Source organism: Gopherus evgoodei, chromosome 11 (assembly GCF_007399415.2).
Source record: "Gopherus evgoodei ecotype Sinaloan lineage chromosome 11, rGopEvg1_v1.p, whole genome shotgun sequence".
Classification (NCBI taxonomy): Eukaryota; Metazoa; Chordata; order Testudines; family Testudinidae; genus Gopherus; species Gopherus evgoodei.
The window spans coordinates 5,834,947-5,849,176 of record NC_044332.1 but is presented as its reverse complement, the minus strand read 5'-3'; the positions used below and the strand labels follow the sequence as shown (position 1 = coordinate 5,849,176).

The 14,230-nt window shown below is 43.3% G+C and overlaps 1 long non-coding RNA gene across 1 annotated transcript in view; it reads left to right on the top strand.

The window, feature by feature from the left end:
- The window catches only part of LOC115660067, a 77,127-nt gene extending 63,655 nt beyond the window's left edge, over positions 1 to 13,472 (top strand). Inside the window, exons 3-4 of the long non-coding RNA XR_004002726.1 lie at positions 4,863 to 4,977; positions 7,304 to 13,472. This is a non-coding gene — a long non-coding RNA (uncharacterized LOC115660067). The remainder of the gene's footprint in view (positions 1 to 4,862; positions 4,978 to 7,303) is intronic.
- Positions 13,473 to 14,230: the final 758 nt, after the last annotated feature.

Here is a 14,230-nt window from a genome sequence, read left to right as displayed (position 1 = left end):
TTTCTGAGATCTCTCTAGAGATAGCTGGGAGTCTGGTGGAAAAGAAGGGACTTCATTTCCATGTTCCAATTAATGTCTATCAGGTTTCCCACATGACTATATATATATACACACACACACTCTGATAACTCAAAGGTATTGTTTCAATCATAGCTCTTACAGTTCTGAAAAGGAGCCGATAGACAGCCTAGCTCCAGCCTCTGTAAATAGCTAAGATCAGTGCTTGTCACAAGGGGTTGATGGAACAAAACAAAACAAAAAAATGAACCCACTAGCAAGAATCCAAGTGGCTTTTGAGAACCACTCAATGAAACAGTTGCTGACTCTCCACTACAATCAGCTATGGCCAAGTCCCAGGATAGGATTTCAGTCGTAAATGCTGCATGAGTGGACCACACATATTAAGGCTGAGAGGAAAAACACATGTAGGGATCATGGAAGTCTAGGGGCAAGTAAATTACTGTTAATTGTGAAAGCTTTGATTGGAAGAGGGTCCAGATGGCCAGCCATATGGTTCTGACTATAAAATTAAACACAATTAATAAAAACAGGGTTTCCACAGCATTCTTCTAGCGTGGCTTGGAAATACTGTCTTAGCACCTTACTGGGCTACATTATAGTTACAGTTTAGTGAGATATTCTTCCCCGTCTTTTCTAAACTGCCTGGGCCAAATACTTTGCTGATTTACACCCTGCAGTTAGAGGCATGGAACCATTTTCAAAAAAGGGGAGATTGAAAAGCTTGAGACTGTTTAGTATAAGGGAAGATGATTATTAAGAGAGGTCATTTCAAAGGGATACAAAATAATGCATGCAGAAGAGCAAGGTGCTCCTATTTACTGTCTCACACACAAGATTATGGGGATTATTTACTAAAATTTAAAGGCAACTATGTGAAAACTCATGAAGGAAAATATTTTGACATAATGCATAACTAATCTGTGGAACTCATTGCCACATGATGACACTGAGACCAAGTGCTTGGCAGGATTTTTAAAAGGATTCCCTCCTAGCAGTGGCTACATTTCACAAGTTGGAGATGTGACTGTTTTAACTAGTCAAGACTCCAGTTCAGAAAGATACTTTAAGGTAGGGAGGTGAAAATACCAAGTGGATAGAGCAGTGGGCTAGGACTGAGGACACAGGGTGTTGTTCTTGGCTCTGCCCCTGGCCTGCTGAGTGACCTTAGAAAAGTCACTGACTAGCTCTGTGCCTAAACTTTTTCATTTACAAAATAGGAATCATGACACTGTAAAGTGCTTTTCAGAGCTTCTGCTGAAAAAGAGCTGGGGATTATTGGCCTTCTCAGCATGAAGCACCCGTCAAATTTTAAGCATGTAAGTGGAGTCACTGAGTTAAAATGCTTAAATAGAGGCACATGCATCTGTACTTTGCGAGCCAAGTTTCCAAGGAGCTTTCTGAATGAAAAACGCTCAATGTCATGTCAATCCTGTTAAAATACGCTAGCTCCATGATTCTTTACATTTATTTTAGTCTTTCGTTCACAGCTGAAATATCATTTCAAATGATATTGTCACTCATAGGGGATTTTTGCCATTCTGCGTGTGCACTTCAGTTTTATCATTATGCGCCATTTAGTTTTCACTGACAAGAGCTCTGCATGCCTCAAAGTCAATCCCCTCCTCAAGCCCGTGGATAGATAATGCTGTGGTAGCTTCTGCTTTGCTTCCCGTGATTAGCAACTACAAACACACAGCATGCCAGACCTGCTTCTGCAAGTGCTGAACTCCCTCCTCTCCAGTTGGCCTAAGTCCGTTGCAAGATTGGGCCTATGGCTTGCTACCAAACAATATTCCTGAGCCCGTGGAATTGGCTCAGCCTAGGAGTTCTGCCTCTCTATTAAGGATTGCAGGATTGAGCCCAGTAATTGTAGGATTTTTACGTTCACTCCCAAATCTGCTACTGTATTCAGCAGCCATTTATGCTTTACCTGTAGCCTGGAGTGTAGCCAGAAAGACTCCTCTGGACTCCATGCTATTATCATAGGCACACACATATTATCATATCATAACTCAGAGCTAAAATTGGCAAGACACTTGTCTAGTTACAAGCCTTTCCCGTGCAGCTTATTCATTTATTTAAAGCAAATGAATTATACATTGAAAATAAATATGTATTATGCTACCACGCTTTGCATAAATTCCCATGGCATAGGGTGCCTTGCTTTCAGCTGTTTTCTGAAGTTAATAACCATCCCACCTTTCTTATCATGCCCAGCCAGAATTAGAGTAATAATGTTGCACCCAGTTACAAACAACAGACCAGATCTGCAGGTCATGTCAAGTGGAGTAGTCATTTTTTTTTAGCTTTTCAAGTCTTTGCTTTCAGGATGCATTTAGACTGAAAAATACCTTTGTCTTCTACGAGAGTGTCTTTTCCTTAGAGAGGCCGCTCATTGTCTCATGTCCCAAACCATGGGTTTTGTTTGCTTCCTTTTTTCTTTTTCTAGGCAGCAGAAAGGCTTAGGATAGGAGCAAGAGCTAAGAATGGGAGCAGAGAGGAGCAAGGACAGAGGCTAGAGGTAAAGGAAGACAGACAGAGGGGAAAGGTTCTATTACCATTAAAAACCACTCCTCTCCGGAGGTTGGAATCAAACCCAGGATTCCAGCATTCCTCACTTGTTAGCACATAGCTGTAACACCCACTGGCAAAGTGAGCGATTTAGCTTTCTAGTGGCTGCTCCACCTACAGGTTAACAGCCTACTACTGCTACCAGTTACTCTGTTACCTCAACTGGTAGAAGTTTGTCTTGTGGATTTAAGGTCCTAACCCTGCTGTTAACAGGGGGCCAATAAGGTTCCATGTGTTGGGTTTTCTATTTGTTTCAGTTCCCTTTTTTAAAAAAAACTTAGGAAATGACATCCAATTTCAAACGAAGGTTGAGGTTGCAAAGTCAAGCAATGTCAAGTTAAGAAATGCCAGAATTAACATCACCCATGCATCCTTAATTGTCCCAGACTTGTCCCCAAAAATAAGTGTCTTCTGCTGCCAGCACCCTTCTGGACAATACAAGCTCATAAAAAGTCCATCCTTTCATTAATAAAAAATGATATGAACAAATCTTGTTATCTCAGATGGAGTTCCCCAACACTTCAATCCACTAGCTTAGTTAAAACGATAAAACAAGTTTGTTAACCACAGAAAGCTAGATTTTTAAGTGATTACAAGAGGTATAAAAGTCAGAATTGGTTACAAAGAAATAAAAGGTAAAACACAAACTTATACTTAACAAGCTAAAGTGAATTCAAAGCAAAGGATCTCTCTCATTACATGTGCTAACAGTCTTACTGTCTGACTCTTTCAGCCAAGATCACTCCCCAGTCCAGTGATCCCTCCCTTGGCCTTCAGGCATTGTGGATGTTGTGGACAGAGGGAAAGGGAGGAAAGATGATATAGGGCCTCTGTTCCTCATTTTTATATCTTTTCCTTCTCTTTGAGAATTATTTCCTGCTGGGATTCAGGAGACGGGAGTCTAGGAGGTGGGAACTTCCAGCTGTTTCTTTGCTAAGTAGTAAATGTCTCACTCATACCCTTTTTCCTGCCAAAGAATGATGATAGTCCATTTAATTATGCTGACACCTGGCAGAGGTGCTGGCTAGCCTTTTGTTTCTGGAGAACTGGTTTCAAGTTGTTTCCCTAGACTCTGAATATGTCTTATACAGTAGAATTTTATAACATCACATACAATGTTGCCACACACATTTTACCAGAACAGTAATGTTCAGCAAATTATGAGTTTTCCAATATTCACAAGACATACTTTGTACAAAATTTATCATAGTGTTGTAAAAATGATGAACATAAGGTTACAGTCTCACACAGCCAGTATCTAAATTAATGGCTCAAATACTCAAAGGGACTTTTGTGCAAATACATTTTGTACTTTAAAGGAATACACATCATAGGTGGAGATTCAGCCTTCAAAGGCGGCCATATTATGCTCATTGACAAATTGAATTCAGAGGATTCTGTAACTAATTACTTCCACATAGACTTATGGAGCCAGTCCCTCAGATAGAGCATAGTTCCACTGACTTAATTGGTGCTATATCCATTTACACCAACGAGGGACATGGCCCATGATATATAAGCAGAAAATCTAAGCAAAAATTTTTTTAAGAGAAAAGCTTTTTAAGCATGATTTATATGTGCTGGGTATTCCACTATCAGTCCAGATGTTTCCAAAAGTCTGACACCGAAGAAAAACCTACCATTTTATCTTAATGATATATTACTAACCCACTTTGGACTTGCATAGATTCAACCACAGCTGCAGTAGACAGAACAAAAAACATAAAGTCATGTGAGTCATATATTAAAACAGCAGAGACGTGGACCATCTATGGTACATCTCTAGGGAGCTGACTAAGGAGGAAGGCTTTGCTTTATTAGACACAAGAACATATGTATTGTGAGTGGGAGGTCCTATGCAGCTATGGTTCTTGGACATGTTATTGTAAAGATGTATTGTAAAAGATCCTTTGTAGCCAACAGAGGAAGCCATTCATGTCTTTCTGTAACCAGCTGAGCAATGATCCCCTAACTATGCACTCCAGTAGCCAAAATATAGCTTCTTTGCTCAGTCAACTGCCACTGAAGCTGGCTTGAGCTTGTGTGTGCAAGGGTTAGGCTCTGTTTGATCACTGGTTATTGTCAGGTCACCCAGTGAGTTTAATTATACCTAGCAGCAGGTTGTTACATGTGGCAGGTCTATCACATCAGTGAGAAAAGCTGATCACAGTGTAAGAGAGTCTATATTACAATACATTATTAGTTATTATTTTTATCCTCATCGTTTGGCTACATGCAATGCACTGAGCTTTTGTTGCTTCTTTTTCAAGATAACGAACAGCTTGTTCCAAAGGATCATCATCGGTATCACTTGTGCGTTTGCCAGGAGAAGCACAGAACTGACTCTCTGCAAACAGCTAATGGTGTGACCCAACAGCTGTGTCAGTGAGTACAATTCCCTGATAAAGGAGCCCGTCCTTTTAGATTGCAGAGTCTATCTGTCTCTAGCAAGCTTCTTCAAAACAAGGCTATACTTCTTCCCGGCTGTTTCTCTCCCATAGTTAAGGGTTTCCACTGTTGACTAGGAAATGAAATTCTCTGTTTCCAGACCGAGAACGCCATTAATGGCGGAATGTTAGAGTGATGACTGAAGTTACACAGGCTAGAGTAACCAAGAATATTAATTCTGCTTGCCTTAAGTCAAAAGCCAGCCAATCTCACACAGTGACCCATAATTCAGCATCATTCACCCTCCTACAATCCTGGCCAGCTATCTCAGGCTGGGAATCTGAGCTTAACCCAATTAACCCTAAATCCTCTCTGAGCCATGCACTTCAACAGCATCTGAAAATGGTTTAACATTTCATGACTAAGGGAGTGCTCCTGACTTAGTACAAAGGACGGCCTGGCAGTGTGGAGCCCTAAGCCTGACCAGGTCTCTAGGTGCTAGTGTGGTACAAATAATAAGCAATAATAATGAACATCTGTGTGCTTGTCCCTCCCTTGTTTTCAGCTGTGTGACTGTTACACCACACAGCAAACAACGTGATCCTCCAGGTAGATATTAGCCAGGTGGGTAGTAACTGGGCAGGTAAAAATGGAGTTACTCTGCAATAAGCAAGAGGAGAATCAGGCCCTGTTTAATTGTGGTGCAGGCAGTTGTGCTCAGGCTGCAGCCCAGCAATGGGATCCTCAGAGTCTGGGCTTCAGTCTGAGTCTGAATGTCGACACTGCAGATAAACAGCCCCTTAGCCAAGCCCTGGGAGCCTGAGTCAGCTAGTATGGGCCAGCTGCAGGTGTCTAACTGCAGTATAGACATGCCCTTTGCAAAGAGAATTGTTATTTATGGGCAGGTCCATCTGACACCCATAGAGGGCATATGTGTGAATTACAATATCAGAGGCACAGGTGCCGACTTTTCAAAGTGCCGGTAGGTGCTCAACCCCTGGCTCTACCCCAGGCCCCACCCCCAATCCACCCCTTCCCCCAGGGGCCCACCCATACCCCACCTCTTCCTGTCCCTGCTCTACCCCCACCCCGCCTTTTCCCACTGAGTTCTGCCCCCTCCCCCAAGAGTGTCGCATCCTCGCTCCTCCCCCCTCCCACGCCCCAGAACCTCCTACATGCAGCAAAACATCTGATTGCAGCAGGCAGGAGGAGCTGGGGGAGAGAGAGGCACTGATCCATGGGGCCGGCTGGCAGGCGGGAGGTGCTGAGAGGTGGGGGGAAGTAGCTTATAGGGGGGATGCTGCGAGCACCATTTTTTCCCCATGGGTGCTCCAGGACTGGAGCACCCACAGAGTCGGTGCCTATGGTCAGAAGTGACACTCTGGGACTGAATATTTTTTTTCTCCCTCCTTTTTCTACAGAGGCACCAAACACTAAGTTCTGGGTTATCTTAAGTGACCTAATCAGACATGTTTTAGTTAGCCAGAGCCCTGATGACTTTCCCTCATTTGGAATGTTAGCATTACCTCTTGAAGGAGGATTTTTATATCAGCTTGGCAAAACCAACCACTGGCATGCACTCTTGTAACAGGAGTTTCATGATGTGCAGTTCATTGCGAATTCCCTTTGTATTGAAGACGATTTGCATGTAATCTAATTCCTCATAAAATGTCGGGGCTTAGGTATTCACCTGAGGAGATTAGAAGTTCTGTGTTATCGACCAAGTAGCACTTCCTGTGCTTTATGTTTGAGATGGTTATTGTGATGGGTTGGGTCATGGTAACCCCCTTGGGACCTGCCACCTGATGTGCTGGGACTCTGAGCCCATTTTCCCTGGCAGCTTGGGACTTTAGTACTGTGCCTGGTTGTGCCAGACACGCTAGCCTGCTACAAACATAGACCCAGGTCTGAACCACATCCCCCAACAGCTGCAGGCTTAACTGAAAACTGCTTAAGAAGTGCTTCTGTCGCCAACACCCAGATACCCAGCTCCCAATGGAATCCAACCCATCCCAAAAGCAGCAAAGACTCCTGTGGCACCTTATAGACGTTTTGGAGCATGAGCTTTCGTGGGTGAATACCCACTCCCGTCACAGTGCACTGAAGTCCCAAGGGGGAAGGGAAAATGGGCTTTGTCCCAGCACATCAAGTTGCAGTTCCCAAGGGGGTTTCTGTGACCCAACCTGTCACAGTTATGTCTCCTTCCACCACTGTAGGATTGCCTTGCTATTATTTTAATAAGAAAGGGTGCCAATTTTAGCCAATGCGCTGAGTCCTTTTCCTTTTTGATCTATGTTTCCTTCTTATTGTTGTTGTCTTGCAGTACCATCTAAGAGCCCGAGTCATGGACCAGAACCCCATTGTGCTAGGTGCTGTACAAACACAGGACAAAAAGACAGCCCCCGCCTTGAAAATCTTACTCCTCCATGTGTCCCGGCTTCACAGGATCTCTGCATGTTAAAAGCTGGTGGGAAACCATGGGATTTGGGGTCCTTTGAGGACTGTAGAATTTTCCCCAATGGGACCATGCACAAAAGCAAGGCTGGTCACGTAAGGCATTCAAGCTCAGGCTGTAACACGCATATTCCCAGCTGAATGGCCTACACAAGTCTCACTAGAGGTTACACACATGCATCCAGGGGCTCGTTGACCTCTTTAATAGTCGGAGAGTCAAGCTGTAAAAAGCTAAAACGTGAATAACGGAAGATTCAGACTTGCTCATCTTTGCCTAATCCTGCTCCCAGGGGTAAACCTCTCTCTGATTTCAGTGGGATCAGAGGTTGGCAAACGCCAAGGATGAAATCCTGACCCTATTGAAGTCAATGTCAAAACTCCCAGTGATTTCAATGGGGCAAGGATTTGAAAATGGGGCAAGGATTTTGAAAATCCCACCCTAGAACCTGGAAGATAATCCCACCCTAGAACCTGGAAGATAATACTGAAACTCCCCCTTTAACTGACCCCTTGGCCCAAGCATCTCCATCCACAGAGAGACAGGTCCTCACTGGCGAGTCCCACTGCAGGCCACCCGGCTGTTTGTGGAATGAGATGTTCTTCAGCACGAGTAACTGGCTCAAGATGAGTAATATCATCGTGAATCATCATGCAGCTGGAGGGGGTCCCATCCTGCTCCCACTAAATCAGCAGCAAAACTCCCCTGGAGGAAGCTCTATCAAGTTGCTTATATGCCACAAATGACAATTGTGGCAGTGGGATTTGAAGCAAGAGGTCTAGCAATGAAGGTTTCTGGCTTTTCTGAGCTTTAAGTCAATCACTCAGGCCACATTTGCAAAGCTCTGGCCCTTGGGGTGAATTAGAGGAGACGTGAGGCTGCTCTAATATATGCCTCCCGTTACGCCAGCAATGATTGCCAGAGGACAGCACGCCCCCTATGGTGGAGGGGGTGACATGGAGTTGGCTACATCAGCTTGCAGGGAATTCTGCTACTTCAGGAGTTTCTCCACCTGTCTGTTTCGGGCAGTATTTGGGCCCTTTTGTGCCGCTGGAGCACCCAAAGGAGCAGTAGCATAGTGCAGGATCTGGTTCCTATGACTTATTTCAATGTCTTTTCCTTTGGTCGAATTTCTTTCCTAACTGTTAACGTTGGAGGATTTTTTTTTCTTGACACACTGTATACGCTGCTCTAAACCAACAGCTTGACTTGACCAGGAAACAAAAATTAAAAGACTCTGGGGGTCCTAAATGTACTTCAGGCAAAGAGCAGCCGGCTAGCTGTACAAAACCCCTGGTTTCAGGGCCTGAAACTAACTCTCTAAGATAGCAAGACAGAGGAGCTCATGAATATATGGATTGCATTGAGTCACATCCAAAAATATCATCACAGACCCAAGCATGCTCAGCTACTCACACAAGTCAGTCACATAATTAACTTAAATTGAACTGCTTAATCCAGATCCTCTGTTGGTATTAATCAGCAGAGTTCCACAGAAGTCAATAGAGTTACAATAGTTTACACCAGTAGAGAATCTCGGCCTTGGAGTATGAAAGCTAGCGGGATCTGGCATGTGTATTTCATCCCCAGGTGGACAAATCTACTCAGATGAAATAGGAGCCTTCTCCCAGCACACAAGAGAGTTGGTCTGACATTCCAATTTGATCTTGGAATGGAACCTTTCTTGAGGTTAATGCACTTCTGAATTTCAATCTGGCCTCAAGCAGCAAGGACCGAAACCTTATAAGACTTCCAGCCTGATTTCAAAGACCCAAGAGTTTTATGTCATTTGGAGTCACCTCCAAACTTTCTGATGCCGAGCCAGACTCCTAATTCTCAGCCGTTAGGAAGGTCACCGGCCACTAACAGTTTGCAGCCAGAAACGTGAGTGTCTGAAACATCTAGTGATGTAACGGAATGAAAACAATGGAGTTTCACCCATTTACACTGGCAGAAAATTATGCCCACAGTTGCCCCGCAAGTGTAGACAGAAGGCTAGACTCTGCTCAGTTAAACTAGGGTAAATGAGAGCAGACTCTGACACATGGCCTTGCAACCAACTTTTTAAAAAAAGGCTTCTCCTTCTGTAACGTTTTCTCACAAAATGTTCTCTTCTAATATGTTCTTTCCAAGCTTGGAACATTCCTTTCCCAGAAATCTCCTACGGATCCAGGCAGCAACCCTAATTCTGTAACTTCATTGTACAAATAGTAACATTGTATTTGCATTCACAATGGGAAAGGATTGGGCACTATTTGTTACTTTCTCAGACTTGTGTGACAGAGTCAAATGCCGTTGAGACCCAGACATAGACAGTTAGTTAAAGTTAAAGCCTGGTATTTTACCATACAGCCGTACAAAGAAGAGCATTCTCTTCTGGAACAAGGAATCTGAAACATTTCCCTTTGAATGATTCATGGCAAAGGCAGAGCGAGAGGTATGCATTCTAATATTCAAACCTACTTGCTCATTAAAGCAAAAACTTCAGGCTCATGATAAACCAGTCGAGCTGAAAGGAGGCAGCAGACAGTGATCCTGAAAGCTTGCAGAATCAACATTTCCAAGTGACTGCCTTCCCAGCTCCACAGAACTTTTCAACCCAAAATGTCACATCCACCAGGCTACAAAGGAGGGGACAGAGGAGAGGAAATTTCTTCCCGTCTGACTCTTTTTACAAACCTCCAAAACTGGGAGCAACCTTGAACTTCAAGACATTTTTCAACACATCCCAAGAGGGCCAAGTTTTCAGGAGCTCAGCACCCACAACTGGAGCCAGAGTGTCAAACATTTTTCTTTTAAACTCTTTTGGGGTTTTGTACCCTGCAGGGTTTTGTTTTGTTTTTTACAGATCGACATTGTTAAAAAAACAGAGAAAAGAGATGGTCCTGGCCCCAACACATGGAGGACCATTAGTTATCATGAGGACCATTAGTTATCATGATCCTGTCAAACACAACAGTACTGTGGGCTAAGTTTTTGGTCTGTTTTAATAGCCGTCTTTCATGTACCGCAGTGAAGGCAAATGAAATACTCAACAGGGGTGAGGGCTAATAGGAGCCTATATAAGAAAAAGACCCAAAAATCGGGACTGTCCCTATAAAATCAGGACATCTGGTCACCCTACTCTGGGGGCTGCTGCAGTACAAATAATAATCAGATCTCTTAGGCAAGCTCACCACTTTCCACGTCAAGGGCCGGGCACCTTTCTTTGACCTTGTCTCTCCTAACAAACACAAAGCAACATCTATAGTTAAAAAATAAAGCGACAGCAACACCGAAAAACCACCAACCAACTTACCCCACACACCCACACCCACAAAACCCTACCAAAAGAAGACACTCCCCCACTCGTGCTTCTCCCTCCCCCCACCCCAGGGAAGAGGATGAGCCAACAAACAAGTGACTGATGTGTAATGACCTTCCTTAATGCACTGCTGGAAAGTGCTCCCATGCTGTGGGGATGAGTGAAGCATACGAAGCTATCTAGAATAGGCTTCAGTTCGCCAGCCACTGCAAACAGCACTGCCTCCCTTACTAATATGAAGGAGATTATGACACAGATCTATGGGGGGGGGGAAACAAGGAGGAAATAAGCCACATATAAACCCAATTCCAACACAATATAGTGCAATACGGGACCCATTCATTCCACCTCCCAGCCCTACCAACCAGGCATCAAAGGATAAATACTTATTTTATAAACTTTTTCCATCAGGAACTGTTTCTCACTATGCGGCTGTGCAGCACCTTGCACAGTGATGCCTTGATCTTGGTTAAATTATCTCGGTGTTACTGCAATGCAAATAGTAAGTAACAATATTTGGGTGGGGTGGGGGATCCTCCCTGATGAAAGGCCAAATTCTCTGCTCGGCGAAATGCCATTAAGTCAATGGAACTGCACCCATTTAGACCAGCAGCCTGGATAATCCCTTTGGGAAAAAAACAAAGCTGTTATCTCTGAGAACGGGATTATGGAGTGGAATCACTAACACACCCTTAATCAAAGTTACCAACATGACCCACTTGCTTCTGCCCCGATACACTGAAACAAGCAGTGCTGTATAAGCAACGTGGAACATGGACCAGATCCTTATAGTTGGTGTATATTGGAGTATCTCCATGGATCTACTTTGATTCACACCAGGTGAAGCTCTGGCTCATTATCTATCCAGATTTCCTGCTGCAGAATCCAACAGCGTGCCTGTAGGTGGTCCAGAAATGCTGACTTGAAAAAGATCTGAATGCAGCATCTGTGACCCTTTTGCAGAACTTTTCTTGTGTTTGTTTCCTAGGATTTACTTTTTCTCTTTGTGTCACTTGCTTTTCATTTATTTTGAGACCTTTCAGTTTGAAATTCAAAACACTTGTCAGTCACATCAATCCTTCCCCACAAAATGTGGCTGCCAGTTGGATGTGTTAAAAAAAAAACCAACAAAAAACCCCACAGCTTCGATCAAGCTGTGACTTCAACACCCTATTCAATGCCACCAAGACAATGTTCAGAGCAAATGAAATACAAAGATCTGAGTTTTCATACTTGGTGGTGGAACTAAATTGATTAAGGTCATTTCCTAGGTAGGTTCGAACTCTTCTGTAGCAATTTTTTTTTAAAGAAAAAGAAAAACCCCTCCCTAAAAAAGAAAAAGTCATTGCTGCAAAAGCATTAACTCTGCCTGGATAACTCAGAATATATGTTGGCACGGCAACATATCGCAGCCTGAACCATAATATGTCAGTGGCTCTGCTATGTATGAAAGAGACTTGGGTTTCAAAATATCATGCTGAATTTGCTTCTTTTCAGTGTTTCATGGTAAAGTATTTGATGTTAATCCTTTTGCTGCTGCAATCGATAGGGTGACCTTACTTAAAAGTTCCCTGATCTTTGCTGTTGTCAGGATTGTGCTGTTAAAATGTAATTTAATTCTTTTGCTTTCTTCTGAAAATAGTATAGGACAGGATGTTAGTATTTTTCTTTTCCTACCTTGAAAAGTAAAGGTAAAAATCATCAGCCGGCTTTGAACTACTGAATAACAGGATCCAACATGATATAGAACATCATGGACCAGATTCTCAGCTGGTGTAAAATGAGTTTAGCTTGGTGGATCTCCCACTTTGCAATGGCACTAAGCTGATCTACACCGCCAAAGGATCTAGCCCCTTGATTTGTTTTAATATTTCTGTGTATAGATTATATAAGGTGACAATCCCAGGAGGCCATTATGCAGAGTGAATAGCAGCTTTCAACAGGACCACATGAATAAGAACATCAGGACCTGGCCTTGTGGTGAGGGAGCTCCCAAGCTATCATTCAGTAATGGATCAATGAGCTGGACCCCACAGTAAGAATGGAATGGATGGGTGATGATGACCCTCATAATTAGAATTCCTAGTGAAAGGAATTAATGTGAATCATTAAAAGAGGAGTCTATACAAATAAGGTAGGATAGAATATCCACTGCAAAAGATGAGGGTGTTGTTTTTTCCTTTCCTTTTATGTATATTTTTGTGGTTCTTTTGTATTCTAAAGCCAAATCGTGACGTCTCCTTATTCCATTCTGCCCTTAGACAAACTATTCACTAAACGCAGCGTGTTAATCAAGTGAGAACTAGAGAGCTGAACCCCCAGCCCTAACTCGTGGAATTGACTCACTGGAGTAATTTCACCATCAGCGGGACCATACGTGTAAGAATTATTAATGTGAGTAATGTTTGCCGGATCAGGCCCTTAAATAAGTACTTCATGATCTGTCCCTTATGCTGTTGACCAATGTAAATATGTTTTATATTGGAAATGTAATACCCTTTTTGAACATAAGCTACTGGTTAGCAGAAGAACAAAAGCAGAAGTCCTCGCAGAACAGCAAGTGCTGAAAGGAAAGAGAGAGACTCAGTATAGCTATAATGATAACTCTGTACTATAACATAGAGCACTGACAGCAATATGTACTATAAATACACCCCTACCTCGGTATAACACGACCCGATATAACACAAATTAGGATATAATGCAGTAAAGCAGTGCTCTGGGAGGGCAGGAGGGGGTGCACTCCGGCAGATCAAAGCAAGTTCGATATAACGCGGTAAGATTTTTAGGCTCCTGAGAACAGCGTTATATCGGGGTAGAGGTGTAATATGTATGTTCCTTACTGTTATAGCTGAGATATTGCATGACAATATCTTTTAAAATCATTCTGCAATCATGGAATGTGCACATACAACCTTTAAGCTATTTTGCAAAAACTGAACTCCCAAACAAATGCATGCATGTCTTTTGGGCTCATTGCTGGGATTCCAGAGGATAACATGCTGCTCAGTAACACCAGTGGAGATCCTAGATAATCTCCAGTAAAATCAGTGGAGTAACTCCTGATTTCCTCTGGGGGTGTAATTGAGAGCAGATCCTGGCCCAAAACATCCATAATAGAGCTGGGATTCTCAGTGTCACCATACAAATGAGAATGCTGCTTTGTAGTACCACCCACCCAGGCCACCCACCTCTGCCCATGGAGAACCCACTAATGTCACAGCGGCTCCATGCAGGTGTAGGGTCCGTCCACATGGGTCAAGTCTTAAAACTCCACCATTCACTCCACCAAGTAGCTCTTTAAAAAGGATTAAGCATTATCTTTGGCAGATCCGCCATGGACGCGGGCATAAAACTTCCTTCACAGCTGAGTTATTTCTTACCTCTGAGGAACTTTAAATGGGTTATATGCCCAGTGACCTCATCACAGGCTGGGGTCTGACGTCAGCAGCGTTAAGCCAAAGGAGAAACAGGCCAGTTACTCAGGCACTTCC